A 19,042-nucleotide genomic window follows, 5' to 3' on the forward strand; every position below is an offset into this window, starting at 1 on the left:
AAAGAACTTTTTGGGGTGATGGAAATTATGTCAGGACTGTAAGAGCGATTGCATCATTGTGTAGGTTTTTGTTTGCAACTTTAAGAAGGGTTTATTTTGAACTAACTTTAGACTTACGAAAAAGTTGCACAAAGAGTAGAGAGTCCCATAGCGCCTTCCCCCAGGGTTCCATCATGCTAAAAGCATAGGTAACAATGTTACAATTATGGAAACTGAGAAATTAACATTGGTACAATGCAGTTTGCTAAAGTCTAGGCTTTATTCTAATGTCCCCAGTTCTACTTAATTTCCTATCTGTTCCAGGATCCCGCATTCCACCTAGTTATTATATCTCCTTTGTCACCTCTAATTTGTAACAATCTTCCCTTGTCTTCTTGATTTTGACACTTTTCATGAATACCAGTCACTTTGTAGAATGTCTTTCATCTGGGGTTTGTCTGAGATTCTCACATAATTAGAATGAGGTTGTGCATTTTTGGCAAGAATATCACAGAAGTAACATTGTCTCCTCAGTGCATCTTATCAAGGGGTTCATGATAATGATATGTCTTGTTATGGATGATGTTAACCTCAATCATTTGGCTAAGGTGGTTTCTCCACTGTAAAGTTACTATTTTTCCCTTTGTAGTTAATAAATATCTTGGAGGAAATACTTTGAGACTGAAAATATCCCATTCTTCCTCAAACCTTTGCCCACTGATTTTTATATCCAATGGCAGATAATTCCCTGGAACAATTATTATTGTAGTGCAATTTAAAAGGTTTTTCCTCTTTCTACATCAAAAAAAATTATTTTTAAAAATAATTTTATTTTGAAATAATTATAAATTCATGGGAAATTGAAAGGATAGTACAGAGAGGGTCCCATGTACTCTTTGGCCAGTTTCCCCCAATGGCTACACCTTACAAAACTATAAATCAAAACCAAGACATTGACATTGGCGTAAAGTATGTGTAGAGTTCTATTTCATTGTATGACACACGTAGATTCATGTAACCACCACTGCAATCACGATACAGAACTATTCCGACACCACCACATAACTATACACTTAAAATTGGTGATTATATGTTAATTATGCCTCAACAAAGCGGGCAAAACTCAAAACACAAAAAACCCTCAAACTCTGCCAAGGTAACAGTAAGCAGTATGTAACTTAGCTCTCATTGTTGCTGTTTTCTCAAGGAGCATCTCTCTCCTGTACTAGGGGTACTTGTAGACTGAGATGTTCAAAATAAAGCCCAGTACAGGCAATAAAATAAAATAAAATAAAATAAAATAAAATAAAAGCACAAGGGCCCTCACCTTTTTTTTTTTCCCCATGGCTCCCTGACTGTTATTATACTGGATAAATTAGACAAAACATGAATCACCAATATCTCGACCTAGCGCTACTCTAGCACTGTTGGGAGACTCCCCAAATTATCTCCTGCACATCAGTGTGGGCCCACATTTTTCTAAAACTTTTTTAAAGTTTATTTTGTATGTATGTATGTATGTTTGAGAGCGAGAGGGAGAGAGCAAGCAATTGGGGGGGGGGGGCAGAGAGGGAGAGAGAGAAAATCCCAAGCAGGCTCTGCACAGTCAGTGTGGAGCTCGATGTGGGCCTTGAACTCAGGAACCGTGAGATCATGACCTGAGCCCAAGTCAGACACTTCACCAACTGAGCCACCCAGGTGCCCCAGTGTGGGTCCACATTTGCTCCTCTCCTCTCTCTCATGGTGACTATCCTTCTGTTATTTGAATATGCCAATTGCTTCCTACCTCAGGGTCTTGCCGCTTGCTGTTTCCTCTGTCTAGAATGTCTACCTCATAGATATTCAGTAGCCAGCTCGTTATTGTCATTATTCAGAAAGAGCTTCCCAAGCCTTATAGACCAAACCTGCCCCTTCTGCCGTGTGACTCCGTCCATCTCTTACAGCACTTAGCACCAGAAGAAATTATCTTGGTGATTTATTTGCTGGCTTGTTTCTTGTCCATCCTGATCCCCCTAGCACAAAGCTACATAAATGCATGTGTGTCATCTGTTTTGTCTACGGCTGGATCTTCACTATTGCCAAGTGACTGTGACCATACCCCCCCCCCCCCACACACACAGAAGACTTTTTCCTGCCACCTTACTTCTCATTGTCCCCCTTCCCTTCTTCTCTTTCCTTTAACTCTCTTTATGTCCTCTCCGCATTCCAACCTATATCTGCTGAGATAAAAACGAAGTACACAACCACATTGGAGGAACCACAGACAATTCCAAAGACTTCAGCTTACCCTGTTTTACTCTCGGCTTTTTTTGGCAACGACTCTCCCCTTCCCGACACTTTTCCTTGGCTCTCTGCCTGTCCTTAATGGGTGCCTGCAGGAGGACTGCCCAGAAAGGAGGACTCCCACTAAATTTTCTCTAAGCTGTTTATTCTTGAGCTGCATTTAAGCTAATAAGAAAGGTTTCGCAGGAAATCTGCGGGCTTCCTGCCATTCTCACTCTTGCCCTTTGCCTCATTTCAATCTAGTTAGCCCTGTTATTATTTTTTTCTGTGGAATGGCATATATCTGTGCCATTAATTCTACATATTTCTAGGGGAAAAGGGATTGAGAGGAAAGAAAGACTGATTATTTATCAAGTAAAAGACATTTCTTCACTCTCTGGACAGCCAGGTGGATTTTCTGAACTCATTTCTGTCCTGAAATGGGGCAGCCACTTCTGAAATGAGTACTCTGCATTGGGGTGGGCTCTGTTTTTATGGCCAGTGGGTAATAGCATTTCCTGATTTATGAATTGGCATCTGGGGTAGGTGCTGCGCCCCTAGATGGATTCATCATGGGGAGAACAGCCATATAAATAATCCTGTCACATAAAATTATTGTTCTCATTTTGATTTTTAAAAAATGTCCTTTTGTGTAGTGGGATTTAGGAGATTTTAGTGGGAAAGCAGGAGACGGATGAGTTATTTGGCCCCCTTTTTACCTATGAGATAAAAATGTACAACTATCCTCCAGAATCAGTGACTGGCTTAGAAGACAATTACCAAAATGGTTTAATTACTTGGGGGACCCTTGGCACTTGGCTTAAAGCCAAAGCCAAGGTCTTCACCTGAGGGAATATGTAGGGAGACTGATCTCATGGGTCTGACCTCTATTTGTGATTTTAAAAAAATTGGTGAAGAGAAGGTCATTTCATGTGTCTTTCATCTTTCCCCAAATAGTGGGAGGATTCATTTAATTACACCAAATGTTTACCGAGCGTCTGCATCGTCCAAATCACCATGCCGCCCTCCTGAGGTTGCCAAGACAAACCTAAGGAGGAGCTCACATCCAGTGGTTGTGAGTGAGGATTCTTGAAGGATGCACATGATAACCCTGGTGACATGAGTCATAGGGCATCCTGGACAGATAGTAGGACAGAAGCAGAGACCCAAGGGTTGGGACACACATGTGTGACTGAGCAGAAAACTGGCAGCTGATGGCTGTTTAAGCTTTAAAGATCCTTCTCCCCTCGGTGGGCCTGGGTGACTTAGTCAGTTAAGCGTCCAACTTTGGCTCAGGTCATGATCTTGCAGTTCGCAGGTTCGAGCCCTGCGTTGGGCTCTGTGCTGACAGCTCAGAGCCTGTTGCCTGCTTCGGATTCTGTGTCTCCCTCTCTCTCTGCCCCTCCTCTACTTACATTCTGTCTCTCTCTCTCAGAAACAAACAAACATTAAAAATAATAATAAAAAAAAGATCCTTCTCCCCTCATGAACGTGTAACCTCGCTAAGGACAAGGATCCTTCCCGAAACTTCTTTTGTACCCATCCCTTTGTTTCCTGACCTTGAGGTTTAATCCATACACCAAGAGAAACCACCTTGTTTTCTATACAAGGCTGGATAGTTTCTATTTTAGACTTTGCAAAGGCCATATTGCTTGTCTCTACTACTCCGCTTCACCGTTGTGGTCAAAATCAGCCACAGACCATGTGTAAATGAATGGGTGTGACTGGGTTCCAATAAAACTTTATTTACAAAAACTGTGGGTCCATCAGATTTGTATTATAGTTGGCCAACCCCTTGAGAAGGTCAACAATAAGTGTTTGTTGAATTAAATTGAAAGGAGACCATTTAATAACAAGTGCATCTCACTTTAAAAAATACATCAACTATGACCAACAAAGTAAAAAACTGCAGAACGTGTTGAGTTATTTTCTTTTTTAAAAAAATATTTTATTTTAAAATAATCTCTCTACCCAACATGGGGCTCAAACTCACAACCCTGAGATCAAGAGTTGCACGCTCTAACAGGAGCCAGCTGGGCATCTCAAGAGTTATTTTCTGTGCAGAAAGATTTCTGTGGTACTCGCAACATACAATCTATTATAGAAGCATATTTTAAAGAATGAGTCCTTTACATGAAACTGGGATTTCTAAATCTTCTTCAGTATGCAAGTTGTTGTGCAGACACCATCTCTTTCCACGGCACCAGACTCCAGGGGAAAAACACACACACACACACACACACACACACACACACACACACAACAACAACGACAACATGAATCTCTCCCTCATTTCATTAGTCTCGACAGGAGCACTAGACCAGGAATCTGGGAGGGAGAGCCACGGTGGAAGGAGTCTTCTGGTGACACTTGGGGAGGGGACCAGCTGAGGCTGTTGAGCTGTCTCTAACTACTGTCCAACCATACGGGCTTCTGTTCATTCCTCTAATTTATTTCTTTGTTTTCATGGCAGAATAAACTCCAAATTCCAGGGGTCAACTAAGCGCCTGCCACCAGCCCACACAAGGCCAAAAAAAAAGCTTAGTGTCATCAGTCAATGCCAGCTAGTTAATAACGACCAGCCTCTTCGCTAATGGCCCGAGGAAGGGGTCCTTGGGCAGCAAAGGCTGTAGCAAAGAGACTTGCAGGCAGCTGCATGGGGAGAACAGTTTGCAAGAAGCATTTCTGCTGGCCATTTTCAAGGGCGTATCCACCCATGCTCAGCTCTTTAGGAAGGTAGTAATTAGTTTTATTCCCTTCGGTGCACATGGTGAATGCAGCAGAGTTTGGCATTTGGAGAGCCATTGGAGTCTGCCCCTCTCATCTTGACCTGACTCAGGTTTACATCTATAACTAAGAAGTATCAGGATTGTAAGGCAGTTTAGGGGCTGTGTTCAGTCCCCACAGAGAGAAAAGAAACTTCGAGTGCCAGGGCTTTAGACAAGGAGAGGCCACTGCAAAGAAAAGCTAATCATGACTGAGCCGGCCCTGTACCACCCAGTGTGTTTTTGCAAACTGCAGGTGGTCAACACAACCACTAAATAGTAAGCTCCACGAGGGCACAGGTGTCTTGTCATCTTTGTATGTTCCCAGCATGGGGAGTACACACAGAGCTGCGGGGACAATTTCTAGGCCAACATCGTACATTATGGTCATCTGGACAATGCTGCCCTACTGGTACATGTGCTGTGTCGCCATGGATTACCCGTAGGTGTGCCACCATCTTGGTCTTCTCAGCCTTTGGAGTAGCTGGGAAATACCTGGAGAGGACTGCACCCCAAGAGCCTGGTCCCCTCTAGTTATGAGGGGACCTCCATCATCCCAGTGAGCTGTGGAAATACATTTATTTTCATGGGTACTTAATGAAATAACAGGTTGGGATGCATTGATGGTCCACAAGTGGGAAAACTAAGACTCAGAATTCAAGATCTTGCGAGCCAAGAACTTGATTCCAGCTGACCTTACTCTGCATCTGACGCCTTATCCACTACTCCACAGCTGCCACACTAAACTGTCAACAAATAACTGTTGAGGCCAAATTGTTGAAATTGAGAAATCACTTGAATAAAAACCAGCATTGGGTCAGATGATGTCATCAGTACTGCTTGAAACGTGAGTTGGATGCCCAAAGCTTAAGTAAACTTATTGCCGGTACATGCAAAATGTTATTCCCTAGACCAGTGGCTTTCACTTTGACCATGACTCACTGCAAGAGATATCTTACATTGCAACCCTGGGCACACATAAATGCACATATATAGTTTCACAAATAGTACTTACCCTTACTATGCTTGATGGACACTGTTCTGTTCAATTTTATTCTGTTCCATTTAAAAAAAAATTCTGGTCATGACCCTTTAAATTGATTTTGTGACCCACTAAATTGATTTCTCGACCCACTAATGTGTCATGACCGGCAGTTTAAAAAACACAGCCTGACCCCATTCCAGATCTCCCTCCCACCTGAGAGACTGGGAAAATGGAAGGTGGGTACAGAGAAGAGTAAGACAAGAGACTGAGATAAAAATAAGGAGGAAGGTGAGAGTAATACCAGAAAATGGGAGAAAGAAGAGAATGGGACAAAGGAAAAATTAATGGAAAATGGGAGATATAATGAGCAAAGGCTAACTCTAGACTGACAGATTTATGCCTATTCAAACTGTTCTCAAGACCCACAGTCGTTTTGGCCACATTTACTACAAAAATATTCCTTGCCAGCTTGTATGGCCATGGCCATGATCTTGCTATCTGCTTGTCTAGAGATTGTCTTATCTCTCAGTACCATCTCAAATTCCTTACCATCCCTTCCAGAGAGAATGTTCTGTCTGCTGTTCAGGGATCTGGGCTTTAGAAAAATCTAGAAGACACTGGGTAAATTACCCAAGGATAAAGAAGCTGCCCATACTGGCACCACCCACACCGATGTGCCAATGTACAGGGGCCCTAAGGATTTCTGAGCTGGGTCTGAACAACAAACTCTTGGGTACAGAGGAGGTAGGTTTAAAGGTAACATGAAAGTGAAGATCAGAGATCGAATGAGATTAATTTATGACGCATCTGCAAATTTACATACTAAAGAGTATTGATTGCATACCCAATAGTAAAGTTTTTTTGAGCATGCACCAATAATACACATATTTATTTATAAAGAATATACATGTTCTACTTACTGATGTTAATGCATTATCAACTATACACAAGGTTAAGAAATAAAGATATGAGATAAAGACAAAATAGCATCTTAACTTTTATTTTATTTTATTAATGAATGATATGAAACATTCTACTCTCATCAAGAAAATTATTATTAAAAATGATGGGACTGTTGTGTTGGGATTGGCTTTATTATTTGTGAAAATCTTTTTGAGCACTTAGTGATGTGGGATTCTGAGGTCTAGAGTTCAATTTATTTTGAAACTGTTTTCGTAGCTGTCATAATGGAAAAAGACACCTCATAGACACAGAAATGCAAAAAGAGCATTGTTGGCTATGCTGACTAAATCAAGATACTTTTCTTGGGTCTCATGCACCAATTATGCGAAGACTGTTGTTGAAATTCACCTGGTAGATTTCCATCTTCTCTGATGTCAATCAGCTATTCTTTCAACTAATCGAAAGGTCCTGAATTTTTATGTATTTTTTAAAAACAGGTCAAAACTCTCTAAAACTCTTCCTTGAAGAGTTTTAGGCGAGTAGAAGATTCTGTTTCCAAGTTTTAAAAGTTTTTAGATAAAAGTTTTTAAAGTGTCACACCTACTCATTACCAACAACAAAATCACATAAAGATGAAAATATTTCCAAACATTCTTTTTTTTTTCTTTCAAAATGGTCTCCCCATGCTGTAAATTCTTCCTAAAAGTGATTACTTTCTCTTTGTTAACGTATTACCGTTATCTTGAGGGGGCAGATGATGTGTGTAATTTATTTGAAGTTACCGGCAAAGTGACATACTCCTGACAGCTGCTTGTCAGAACTGAAAGATCAGCAACTGTGGGACATATTGGTTCTTTTAAAGGAAAAATGTTTAATTATGTTTCCATAACCAGCAAACCTCTGGGTGGTACAAAAACATCTTCATGGTCATTTCCGTCTCATTGCAAAGTTATTATAAAGATTCTATTTCGAGGATTGTTTTTACAATATTGATAATACCAGTTGGACATAGATTACAAACTTATTGTAATATACTGAATCTGAACCGTCCAGTAAGAACACTAGTATTACCACTGGGAGATGTGGAACTCCCACGTACCTCCACGACTTCCTGACATGTGAATGCCTGACATACAGACCAAGGCAGGGAAACAATATCCAGTATCGTCTCTATCGTAAACATGAGTAAAGCCTAATTTCTTGTTTTAAATAGAAAAAAAAGAAGAAGTTCTAATAGTTTCTTCCTATACTCCATTGGCTCATTCATTGCCTTCAGTGGGAACTCAGCATCAAAGTGTGCTTAAACACCCCTATGCTAGAGAAGCAAAAAGGGCACTCAATGTTTTAGAGTTTGGTCTTTGGTATTCTGGAGCAAAACAATAATAAACAAATAAATGAATTGCCTTCTCTAAGTCATGTGAGTTGAGGGTATATTGGGTTATTAACATTTATTTAATTGTTGAAGACAGAGTAATAAATACCTGAGCATGAACAGTGGCCCCTAAATTAAGAACCATCTGAGCAGATGTGAAATGATATAATACATTAATTCCATTAATCTCAAATGTATAACTTTGAATGGCAACAGTAGGTAAGAGGCAGGAGTTTAATAATTTTAACAAAATTGGTGGCTTTCAGAGAAGGACAATGAGTTATGTAGATTAAGGTTGAGGCTAAGCTCAGAGCTGAAGAGGGCTCCAGGCACCTAGGACAGAGGAGGGACAGTCCTGGGAATTCAAGTGAGCACCAGGAAGCCAGAGGTCAGTGAGCTGAAAGGGAAAAAGAACAGCCCGACATCCAGATGGAAACTTGAGACTCGGATCCAAAGAAACTCCCTTTCCTAAACTCAGGAGAATTGAGACAGAGAATTCAGCTTGTGCCTGGAGAGAGAGGAGCACAAAAGAAGGGAGACCAGAGCCAAGCCTAGAGCCAGCGAGATCACCAGTGAGCAGGGAGAGAAAACCCTGGGAAAGATCAAAATGAAGTCTTTCCAGTGAAGGATCCAGAACTCTGCTAACAGCTCTGGGTGCTCCTGGTAAAGTGAGTTCTGTGATCACGTGAGATTGGGCGACACTACCTCCTAAATTCGCCACCCTCCCCCCCCAGCTTGGAGAGTCATAATACTCATTAGCACACCAAATGTTCTAAGATATCTGCTTAACTCAGATTTCTCCAAATGTATTTGACCAAAAAAAAAAAAAATCCTGCAAAACTTTGGTTCTGAGAATAAAATTTGGGGAATCCTGGACTAATTGATGCTTAAAGCGGTAACAAGGCAGAGGGACAGGTGGGAGGCGTCGTTTACATGTCACGCTTCATGTGTGTATTGCTCGTGTCCTGAGATGCCCTCATTTTAATGAGAGTAGCATGTCTCTGCAAGCCTTGCAGACTAACGTGGCTTCAGGGCAGTAGGACTTTCCCTGGAGGGGCCTTTCCTCTTATCCAGCAGGTACACTCTGGTGTGAGCGGTGACCCCTGCCGGAGGCAGTGTCTCAAGAAGTGAACCGGGCACAGTCAATAACCACAGCTACATATGAGAGACCCTCGGAACCTGGGGATTCAGCGGACTGGGAAGCACGGTCAAGGGGGCGGCCTGCTCTGCTCTCTGCTGCTCTGGGCACCAAAAACCAGGGTCCTGATATGCCTCGGAGGAGACAGATGTGAGTTTATGAAGGATTGGAAGTAAAAATATTATGGGTGGGATTTTAAAAAATAAAATGGAGACACCATTCTACTAGACCAGCATACTGAAAATAGTAAAGATGAGAGCTAAGATTTATTGAGCCCTCGTTATGTGCCAGGCACTGCACTAAAAATTTTATATATGCTTTCTCATTTACTCTCAACCACCCAGGCAGTGGGCACTAGCAAGTGTTACTGTTAAGAAACCGGAAGTATCCAGAGATTAAATAACTTGCCCACGGTCCTCTAGGTAGCAAGTGGCAGAGCTAGGACCCAAAACAAGGGTGGTTCCAGCTGCTGCTCTGAACCACGTTCAAGTCATTCAGCAGATAAACTAGAGAAATATTAGCACGAGCTCGAAATCATTTTTCTCTTTCTTTCTTTCTTTCTTTCTTTCTTTCTTTCTTAATATTTATTCATTTTTGAGAGACAGAGGCAGAGTGTGAGTGGGGGAGGGGCAGAGAGAGAGGGAGACACAGAATCCGAAGCACAGAGCCCAACGCGGGGCTCGAACTCACAGACCATGAGATCATGACCTGAGTGGAAGCTTAACACACTGAGCCACCCAGGCGCCCCTCGAAATCCTTTCTAAAGAGGACACACCGATTTTCACACTTCTTCTCCACCCCTTTGCTATTGTGCATAACTTTAAATAAATATCCAGATAGTCTCCCCCTTAACTATGATGCATTTCCTTAGAACAATGACATCACCTTTGAGTCAGTTTCAAATTCATGTCTCCATTGTCTACGCAAAATATTTGAAATGCACTTAAGAGACTCAGATTGGATAGAATTCTGCCATTTGTAATTTCTCCTTTCATACCTGTACTGCATTTGGTAAAGTCACGTGGCATCACTAATGCCAACTAGTCATCTTGAACAATGGCACAAATTAACATGCATCTATTTACTTTTGAAAATGTCCCATCAATATTCAAAGTGAGTACACAGTTCACTTAAGTATCCGATAATCCCAGCCTCTCTTTCTGTGGGACTCAAGCACAAGTCCATCAGTCTCACCGACCAGAACCACTTCCATTCAGATGACATCCCTAGAGGACAGAGCAGAGGGCTAGGATAGTAGGAGTCAGCTTCCGTCCACACCCACCCTATGTAAGAGGAGATGGCAGCTGACCGGTGCCTGAAGAATTGAGAACTGTCTTGGGAAACAACCCAAGATCTCTGGCCTCTAGACCAGAGTCCTCATGATACCTACCCAAATGCACCAGGAGAATGTGCCCTTCAGGCTGACATCCTGTTTTCTACCCCACCCAAGCCCTGACTATACAAGAAAGCTGGGTTTCCAGGGCAATCCTCGCAGCAGAACCACTTTTGTTTCAATGTCCTGCAAGCTGGAGTTTGCTCCCGCCTCAGCCCTAACAGAGGCTCCCAGAACAACGACTTCCTTCTGCTCTTTTCTATTCTGCACAGCATCTATGCCTGCGCTGGGTGGGCACGTAGTGGGCACTCGATAAACACACATGGTGGGAGGAAGGAACTGGAGTGGCAGAGATGGAGCCCCTGGCCCTATTTGCTCACACTGTTAGAGTCTCCTCACATACGCTGCTAAGTGGAATATTACAGGTGGTTGTCTCTAAAATGGCACTTGGAGTGCCCCAAAAGTCTTGGGACGCAGGCACCGAGTGGAGAGGAGATAGGACTGTCAGGGCAATTGCCGGAGACAGATGCTTAATGGAGCTCAGAATTAGGAGCTGCCAAAGCTTTTCCCTAATCACCTGCTCCTTGGATTGCCTAGTCTTTCCTCCCACTCCACCCTCTCCCTGCTGCCCTACCCTTACATACTAGCTCTTCTGCTGTTCTGGGCAGAGAGAAGGGGAACAGGCCATTCTCCATCTGCCCTGCAAGTCCGGACAGATGAGGAGCCGGAAGCGATTTCAGGTGCCCAGTGCGTGATAACCTCAAGTCCAGTGGACTGGACTCAAACACACTAAAGTTCCTTCCCCCGAGCAGAAGTAAAGTACAGAGGAAAACCCACCCAGCTCCCCAGAGAGGCCGCATAGCTCTGTTGACTGGGGTGGGGGACCATGGTCTCCTGGCCCTTCAGCCTCCTGGAGGGCAGCACCAGCAGGTGTAAAGGGAACGGTCGGCTTTAGTATCGTCTGGGGGACTTCAAAATGGACAGGGGCGGCTGTGCCAGGGCGTCCTGGGGAGCTGGTGCCCAGAGCTGAACTGGCCTTTAATGCCCAAAGTGGTTTGTCCAGGCGTCCCTTTCCCTGGCGACAATACGTTCTCTAAGAGTATTGGTAATAATAATGATGATAATGGTGGAGATAACTCCCACAACTTGCTGAAAGCCTACTGCATGCTAGCCACTTCACATTATTACCTTTAATCCTAAAAGCCCTGAAAGGTAATTATTATCATTTGCATTTTACACATGAAGAAATTAAAGCACAAAGCGCATGAGCGATTTGCTCCAGTGGCAGACCTGGTGAGAGCAAAGGACCAGGATGAAAGCCCGAGTTCATGGCCTATTTGTAACCACCCTGTGGTCTCCATCCTGCACTGCCTTCCACTCACCCCGTCTGGGAAACGTCAGGCCACTGTCATGTTTCCTCTTGGGGAGGTTACTAAACTCAATCATATTCAGGAGTTCAAGACTTTGTGCCTACACGAGTGACCACTTGGAAGCATGTCTGTTGGAAGAGGAGGGGACTCCCCTGCCTACCCCCTCTATGGGATGGGCTGACTGTGTCTGGGGTCCCATGTGCCCCAAGATGCTCTAGAATAAATGTTGCAAGGAAGCTCTTGTCCCAACCTGTATCAGGCTGGAAGCAAGGACGAATAAGCCAAGGCACCTCTGACTTCCTGCCATCGCCCCCGCTGCCCCATTCGGCCCTCCACCCTCAGTAAGCCCTTTTGCCTTCTGAGGCTTGTTTTGACACCTGAGGAGTCGGGTATATAACTTTCTGCTGGCAAGGGCAGAAGGGGAAGCGTGTCCCTGGCCCCCACAGAGAGCCCCATGTCCCTCAAGGAGGGGCTGGAGAAGACACTCCGAGAGAAATGGAGTTGGATTCTAACTTGGCTCCTTGGCCAACCTGCTGTGTGACACTGGACAAGCCATTAACTTCTCTGGGTGTCAGTGTCCCCCTCAGCCGCACTGGGATAAGGCAGTAGGAGGGGGGAGGACCCAATAAGCCTTGAGGGCTTTTCCAGTTCTGGGGTTTCGTGATGCGAGGGAGAAGCCAGGCTCTCGGCACCTAGTGAGTGTGGGAAGCTGGGGCAGGAAGTCGTCCCCCGGTTCCACGACAGTAAAATGGAGATGTTCTGCCTTCGTTGAGAAGGAGGTGAGAGGTGGGAGCATCTCAGTAATGACACGCTGGGACCTTCGGGATCAGCTCCAGACGAGCGGGAAGGCTTCCTTCTGAGTGAAATTGGGTAAAACACTGCAACTGGCTTCCTCTTTTTCCGAGTGTCTGAGGTGGCTCCGTTTCCTGTCACTCACTCTCAGGTCGGTGCTTCAAGTTCTCTCTCCCAGGAGCCATCAGAACAGCCTGGTCTGGATGCCAGGAGCAAACGTCCAAATGGGCTTGTTACAGTGTCAGCCATCCAGACACGAGCTGCAGCTTCAGCTCAGTCCCCTGCAAGGGCCGGAGGAATGACGCCAGACGGCCGTGTCACCCTCCGCAAATGCACCTCACGAGAGACGGGCCCTGCACCTGGTGCCGAGAGTCAGAATCTCTCTTACGGGAGCCTAGTGGGGGCAGAAACTATCTTCGCAGCTTCACCTTATATGAGATGGGTGTCTGCAGACATCCAAGATTGTCAGAATTCTCATTGGTTGTCCTCTGAACACCCCTGGGAGGCAGGCTGGAGATGGGAGGGACACTGAGGCACAGAGAAGCAGCAGTGGCCCCTCATCACACAAGGGGTACCAGCAGAGGCACCATCCAGTTAGAGGTTCTGGCCCCAAGTGGCTTGAGCCTGTCTGGGAGCACAGTACCACCTTCCCTTTGAACCAAACTTGCCCGTGAAAGACTCAACATGGTAAACATCCCAACCACAAAGGGACCCTCTCACCAATTTCCTCCCAACAGGCATACTTGACCAGCTCTGTTTCACAACCCTGAGTGAAGAGCTTGTAAAGAAACACGAAGAACAGGGAAGGGGATAGGTCAACAGGTCCCCATTCACCCCCTTTACACCTATGCCTCTCTGGGAAGACTTCTCTGACCACTCTGTTTAAAATGGCAACTCTTGGGGCACCTGGATGGCTCAGTCAGTTAAGCATCCAACTTGGGCTCAGGTCATGAGCCCGTGGTTCATGGGCTCAAACCCCACATCAGGCTCTGGGCTGATAGCTCAGAGCCTGGAGCCTGCTTCAGATTCTGTGTCTCCCCCTTTCTCTGCTCCTTCCCTGCTCTTGCACTCTCTGTCTCTCATTCTCTCAAAAATCGATAAACATTAAAAAAAAAAATTAAAATGGCAACTCTTTTGCTTTGACTAAGTCTCCAGATCCCATTTACCCCTCTCCATATCCTTTTCCCCCTAACCTACTGTGTGATTTATCTGGTATGTTGATTGCTTCTTTGCTCTGTCCTCTTGCTAAAACTGTAAGCCCCTGCAGTCAAGGTGGTTTACCTGTTTCTTTACTGTTGTAGCCCCAATGCCAAGGCTAGCACCCGGCTCACAGCAGATGCTTAGTGAATATTTGCTGAGTGAATGGATGACTCAGGCCTAGGTAATACGTTATAAAACAAGATGGCGCTCACTACTTGACCCCTGGATTATGCCGGAAGCAACCAAGTAGAGCTACCCCACCTTGTCCCGCCCTCCTAGTAACTCCAAGTAGCAGGTGGACCCACCTGCATGACCCACCTCCTTGGCCCCCACAGGCATCCTATCCTGGATCACAGCCAGCACTGTGAGTGTCACCAACTCATGTGAGTGTCCCCAGGCACCTGGAAGCAGACCCACTATCAACAGGAGTCGGTAAAACAAAGGACGCCATGAAAGATGGCTTTGGCCCAGACACAACCAAAGTGTTATCTCCCACACAGAAACACACGTTTGAGGCCTCTGGCTTTCAGGCAGGGAAGAGCTGCTGTGTGAAATGGCTGGGATGCTGAATCTGCCACTTGTTCTGGAGCCTTTCAAAGAAGAGACTTGCCTTGCATGGGGGACAGCTGCTTCTTTCCTGGCGGGGGGCTGTTCCAGGGTACCTGAGGACAGCACAGCTCTCCCACCACATCTCTTCATCGATCTGCCTCGCTGACATTTTTTCTCACATCGCTGCCATAGCTTTGGCAGGTTTTTATCACAACAGTTTCAGTGTGCATAGACATTCCCTCGGGGGTACTAGAGTCGTGGTAAATACACACCATATACACACACAGACATGTACAAAGCAAGAAGGAGACTGATGGGAGACATGCAGATGGGGACAGACATGGGAGCAGACGTGCATGTGTGTGCACACACACGCACACGCACACCCTGTGAACACACCCAGCGGACACTCACTGCCACACTCCAAGGAGAAATTTATATGGAAAGTGAAAGCCATTCGAGGTGAGAAATAAAGAGGAAGTCACATATTCCCAACAGCAGAAGCAATATCCTCACTTAGAATTATTCAACTTGCAAATAACCATAATAGGTTGGATGTGCGCTCACTTCTAGATGCTGAGCCAAGCTCTTCCTACAGGCGTTATCTCATTTAGTCTTCATCGGCGCCCTAGGAGATCAATGCCCTTTATTACATTCCCCATTTCACAGGTCACAAATTGAGGTGCAGCCGCTCTCCCAGTGCATCCCATTCCAGAGAAGCCCGTCTGCATCCCCAGAAACACCAAGTCGCGTTCCCATCTCACAACCTTTGTGCCAGCTGTTCCTTCTGCCTGGATGACGACTGACCCCCAGTCGCCTCCTGCCCTTCACTTTATCCTTCTCTCTGCTCGAAAGTTCCCTTCTTGGCACCTCCCTGACAACCTTCCTTAAAGGAGCGTTCCCCATCATGTTCCTGGAAACCACTGCCTTCCCACCGAGTCTGTTAAATTTTTCATTGTATTCGCCATTACCTAACATAAATCATTTATTCATTTACTCATTCATTGTCTGTCTCTCTACCTAAACTATAAGCACTATCAGGGCAGGGATTTTGTCTATCTTGTTCCCCACTGAATCTCTAGTATCTAGAAAGTGCCGACTCATAGTAGGTGCTCAATATTTAATATTGAATGAATAAATGAGGTAGTGAGAGAGTTAGTAACTTGTCTATGGTCTCAGAGCCAGGACTTATATAGTATTTGTATACACACACACACACACACACACACACACACTCCATTCTCTACTTCTACTCTTATACCATCCTTACCTTTTCCAACCCTCTAATCACATGATGACTGGCTCCCCTGACAACCAGCCACCCCCTCCATCTTTAGGAGATTTCCAAAAGTCACTCAATTAACATAAATTCAGTTGTGGTTGGAAGGGGCTTATTGTGAATAACAAGACACCCCTTCCACTTTTACGGATCCCAAAGATTTCAGAAACTGAGGTCAAGAGACCAAATATTACAACAAAAGATTCTCCCATTGCTTTATTCACTCAGGATACTCCAAGGGTCCTGGAACTCAGTGCCAGAAATAGGGATGAAGACCAAATATATGTTTCTTATTATAAGTCACAATATTGCAATTCAGTATATTATATATGTCTAGCACATCAGATCTACAATACTACTATTTAAGAGATGGCTAAAGTAGGCTACTTAGGTTTTTATAATATTTTTTTAAAAGCTTTTTATTTATTTATTTTGAGAGAGAGAGCACGCACATGAGTAGGGGAGGAGCAGAGAGACAGGGAGAGAGAGAGAATCCCAAGCAGATTCTGCACTGTCAGCACAGAGACTGATGTGGGGTTCGAACCCATGAACTGTGAGATCATAATGAGAACCAAAGTCAAGAATGGGATGTGCCACCCAGGTGCCCTAGGCTTTTAGGTTTAAACAGTATGTGTACTTAAATAAAAACATAAAGTAAAAATTAGTTCAGGACAGGGCAGGAGTTATGGCAGTGATAAACAGATGGTGGAAATTTGGGAGATACTTTCTTTGGCTGAAGTGTAGTCTTTTAATTATATATGTAAGTTTGAACTTGGGAATTAAGCAATAAATAAATAATAAATAATTTGTATCAGTCCTTCTCTTTTCTCTAAAAATTAAAAAAAAATTTTTTTTTAACGTTTATTTATTTTTGAGACAGAGAGAGACAGAGCATGAACGGGGGAGGGTCAGAGAGAGAGGGAGACACAGAATCTGAAACAGGCTCCAGGCTCCGAGCCATCAGCACAGAGCCCGACGTGGGGCTGGAACTCATGGACCGTGAGATCATGACCTGAGCTGAAGTCGGACACTCAACCGACTGAGCCACCCAGGTGCCCCACTAAAATTTTTTTTAATGTTTATTATTTTTGAAGGAAAGCGAGACAGAGCGTGAGCAGGGGAGGGGCAGAGAGAGAGAGGGAGACACAGAATCCAAAACAGGCTCCAGGCTCTGAGCTATCAGCACAGAGCCCAACGCGGGGCATGAACCCATGAACCATGAAATCATGACCTGAGCCGAAGTCAGACACTTCATCCACTGAGCTACCCAGGCACTCCAGTCCTTCTCTTTTCCAGTCCCGGGTCAATGATGACAGTGGGGATTCAATCAATAATTAATTAGTTAATTAACTCATCAAATAATTATCAAGGGCCTATTCGGTGAGGTTTAGACACACAAGGAAGACACAGGGCTGCCCTCAAGCTGCTGAAAGTCTGGTAAGAGGGAAAGACAAGGAGAGAAAGCCCAGTATGAGAAGAGCTACCAAAGAGGTGTCTAACCACAAGTGAGCAATCACCGATTGTGGAGCATGACAGCAGAGCTAGGTTTTGAGAAACAAGTCAGAATTACCCAGATGAGAAAGGGAAGTGCCCTCCAGGCAGAGCAGACATCATTGCTGAGCGTATAGAGACTAACCTGTAGACTCAAGTGTCCTGACACAATGTGGCTGAGACCAACCCACCAGCAGACAGAGGCTGGAGGGTCCCCAGTGTATTTACCAGGCTGCTCTTGCCCCGAACTCTACTTGGTACATGCCCTCAAAGCAGGCTCTGGGTCCTTGATGGGCTTTCCACTGGGACTGAATCCCTGTTCCCTACCCACCTTGGCCTTGACCTGAACTCCTATGCTCTATACCTGATAGATCACCCAGGATCTTGATGCCACCCCATGCCTGACTTCAAACACAGCCACAATGTCCAGACGCTTCTGTTGCAATGTCATAAAAATAAGAGCCTCCATTTATCAAGCCCTTACTCCACGCCAGGCTTGGTTCATGCTTGTTATACATGTTACATCGTTTGATTCTTGGAACACTATCGGATGTTATTATTACTTCCATACAATGGTTGAGAACACTGAGTCTTACGGAGGTTAAGGAACTTACCTGAGATCATACTTAGTAAATGGTGGAGCTAAGGTTCGTGCTCAGAATTTCTGACACCAAAGACTACGTGTTTAACTGTGCTATACTACCACTGTCCACAAAGAATGTGTAAACCCACTGGATACCAGTGTCGAGCCATCTGGGATTTTATTTTGATGGCAGGCTGCCCTCCATCTCTGTGAGGAGCAGTCCCAGAATGGATGAATGCCCTGGCCCCATCCATTCTTGTTTCCTTTATTTTCTAATAATCCAGAGCTCTCAGTGCACCTTATTCTCCCTGCATGGGTAGGTACTAACCACTGATTGTGCTCTCAGGGAAGCAGAATGGGAGAGGAGAAGGAGCTCAGAATCCCAACTCAGTTATCGGAGGAGGCTCCGCACAGCATATATTTTCCATCTTTGGAAGTTCTCAAAGATCTAGGTTCAGGAATCCTGGTTTTTACATTAAGGCAAGAAATCCTGAAATACTTAATGCCTTGTAGAGGTATTGAGTCTTTTCTGAGGGACTCAAGGAAAGCTGCTTCCCATCAGCGTCTAGGGCCTCAAAGGTAGGCAGGGAGTAGGGGGTGTGGGCCCCATCGGAAAAGAGCAAGGAATGAAAGCAAAGAAGCAGCCTCACACCCCGTCCTGGCTCCCGGGGTAAAATGTTCTTCTGTGAGCCCCACACCAGACAATTCCCAAGCCACGGCAGTCTCGATGAGGGCACCACAATGGGTCCCAGTGTGGTTGAGTGGGGAGTCCCACACCAAGAGAAGATGTCATCAAGCTCTTGGAGAGGGTGGAGCTGCTGTGGGCTGCCAAGGCATAATGCACAAGCCCTGTGGGTGGCATAATGTAGTATTCATCTCCTGCACTGTGCAGAGAGGGGACAGGCAGAACAATCCAGACTCTGTCGGCAAGGTCCTCTGGGGAGTTCAGGCCTTGCTAATGAAGATGAATAAAGAGATGGGATCTGCCCCTCATGGCTGCTGCCTTTGTCACATACATATTCATGGACTGGAGGGACAGCT

At 45.0% G+C, this 19,042-nt stretch overlaps 1 protein-coding gene across 1 annotated transcript in view; it reads right to left on the minus strand.

Moving 5' to 3' along the window:
- PLXNA4 (plexin A4) overlaps nt 1-19,042 on the minus strand; it is a 437,585-nt gene that overhangs the window by 142,276 nt on the left and 276,267 nt on the right. The window lies entirely within an intron of this gene.

The sequence above is a fragment of the Panthera uncia genome, chromosome A2 (genome assembly GCF_023721935.1).
Source record: "Panthera uncia isolate 11264 chromosome A2, Puncia_PCG_1.0, whole genome shotgun sequence".
Classification (NCBI taxonomy): Eukaryota; Metazoa; Chordata; class Mammalia; order Carnivora; family Felidae; genus Panthera; species Panthera uncia.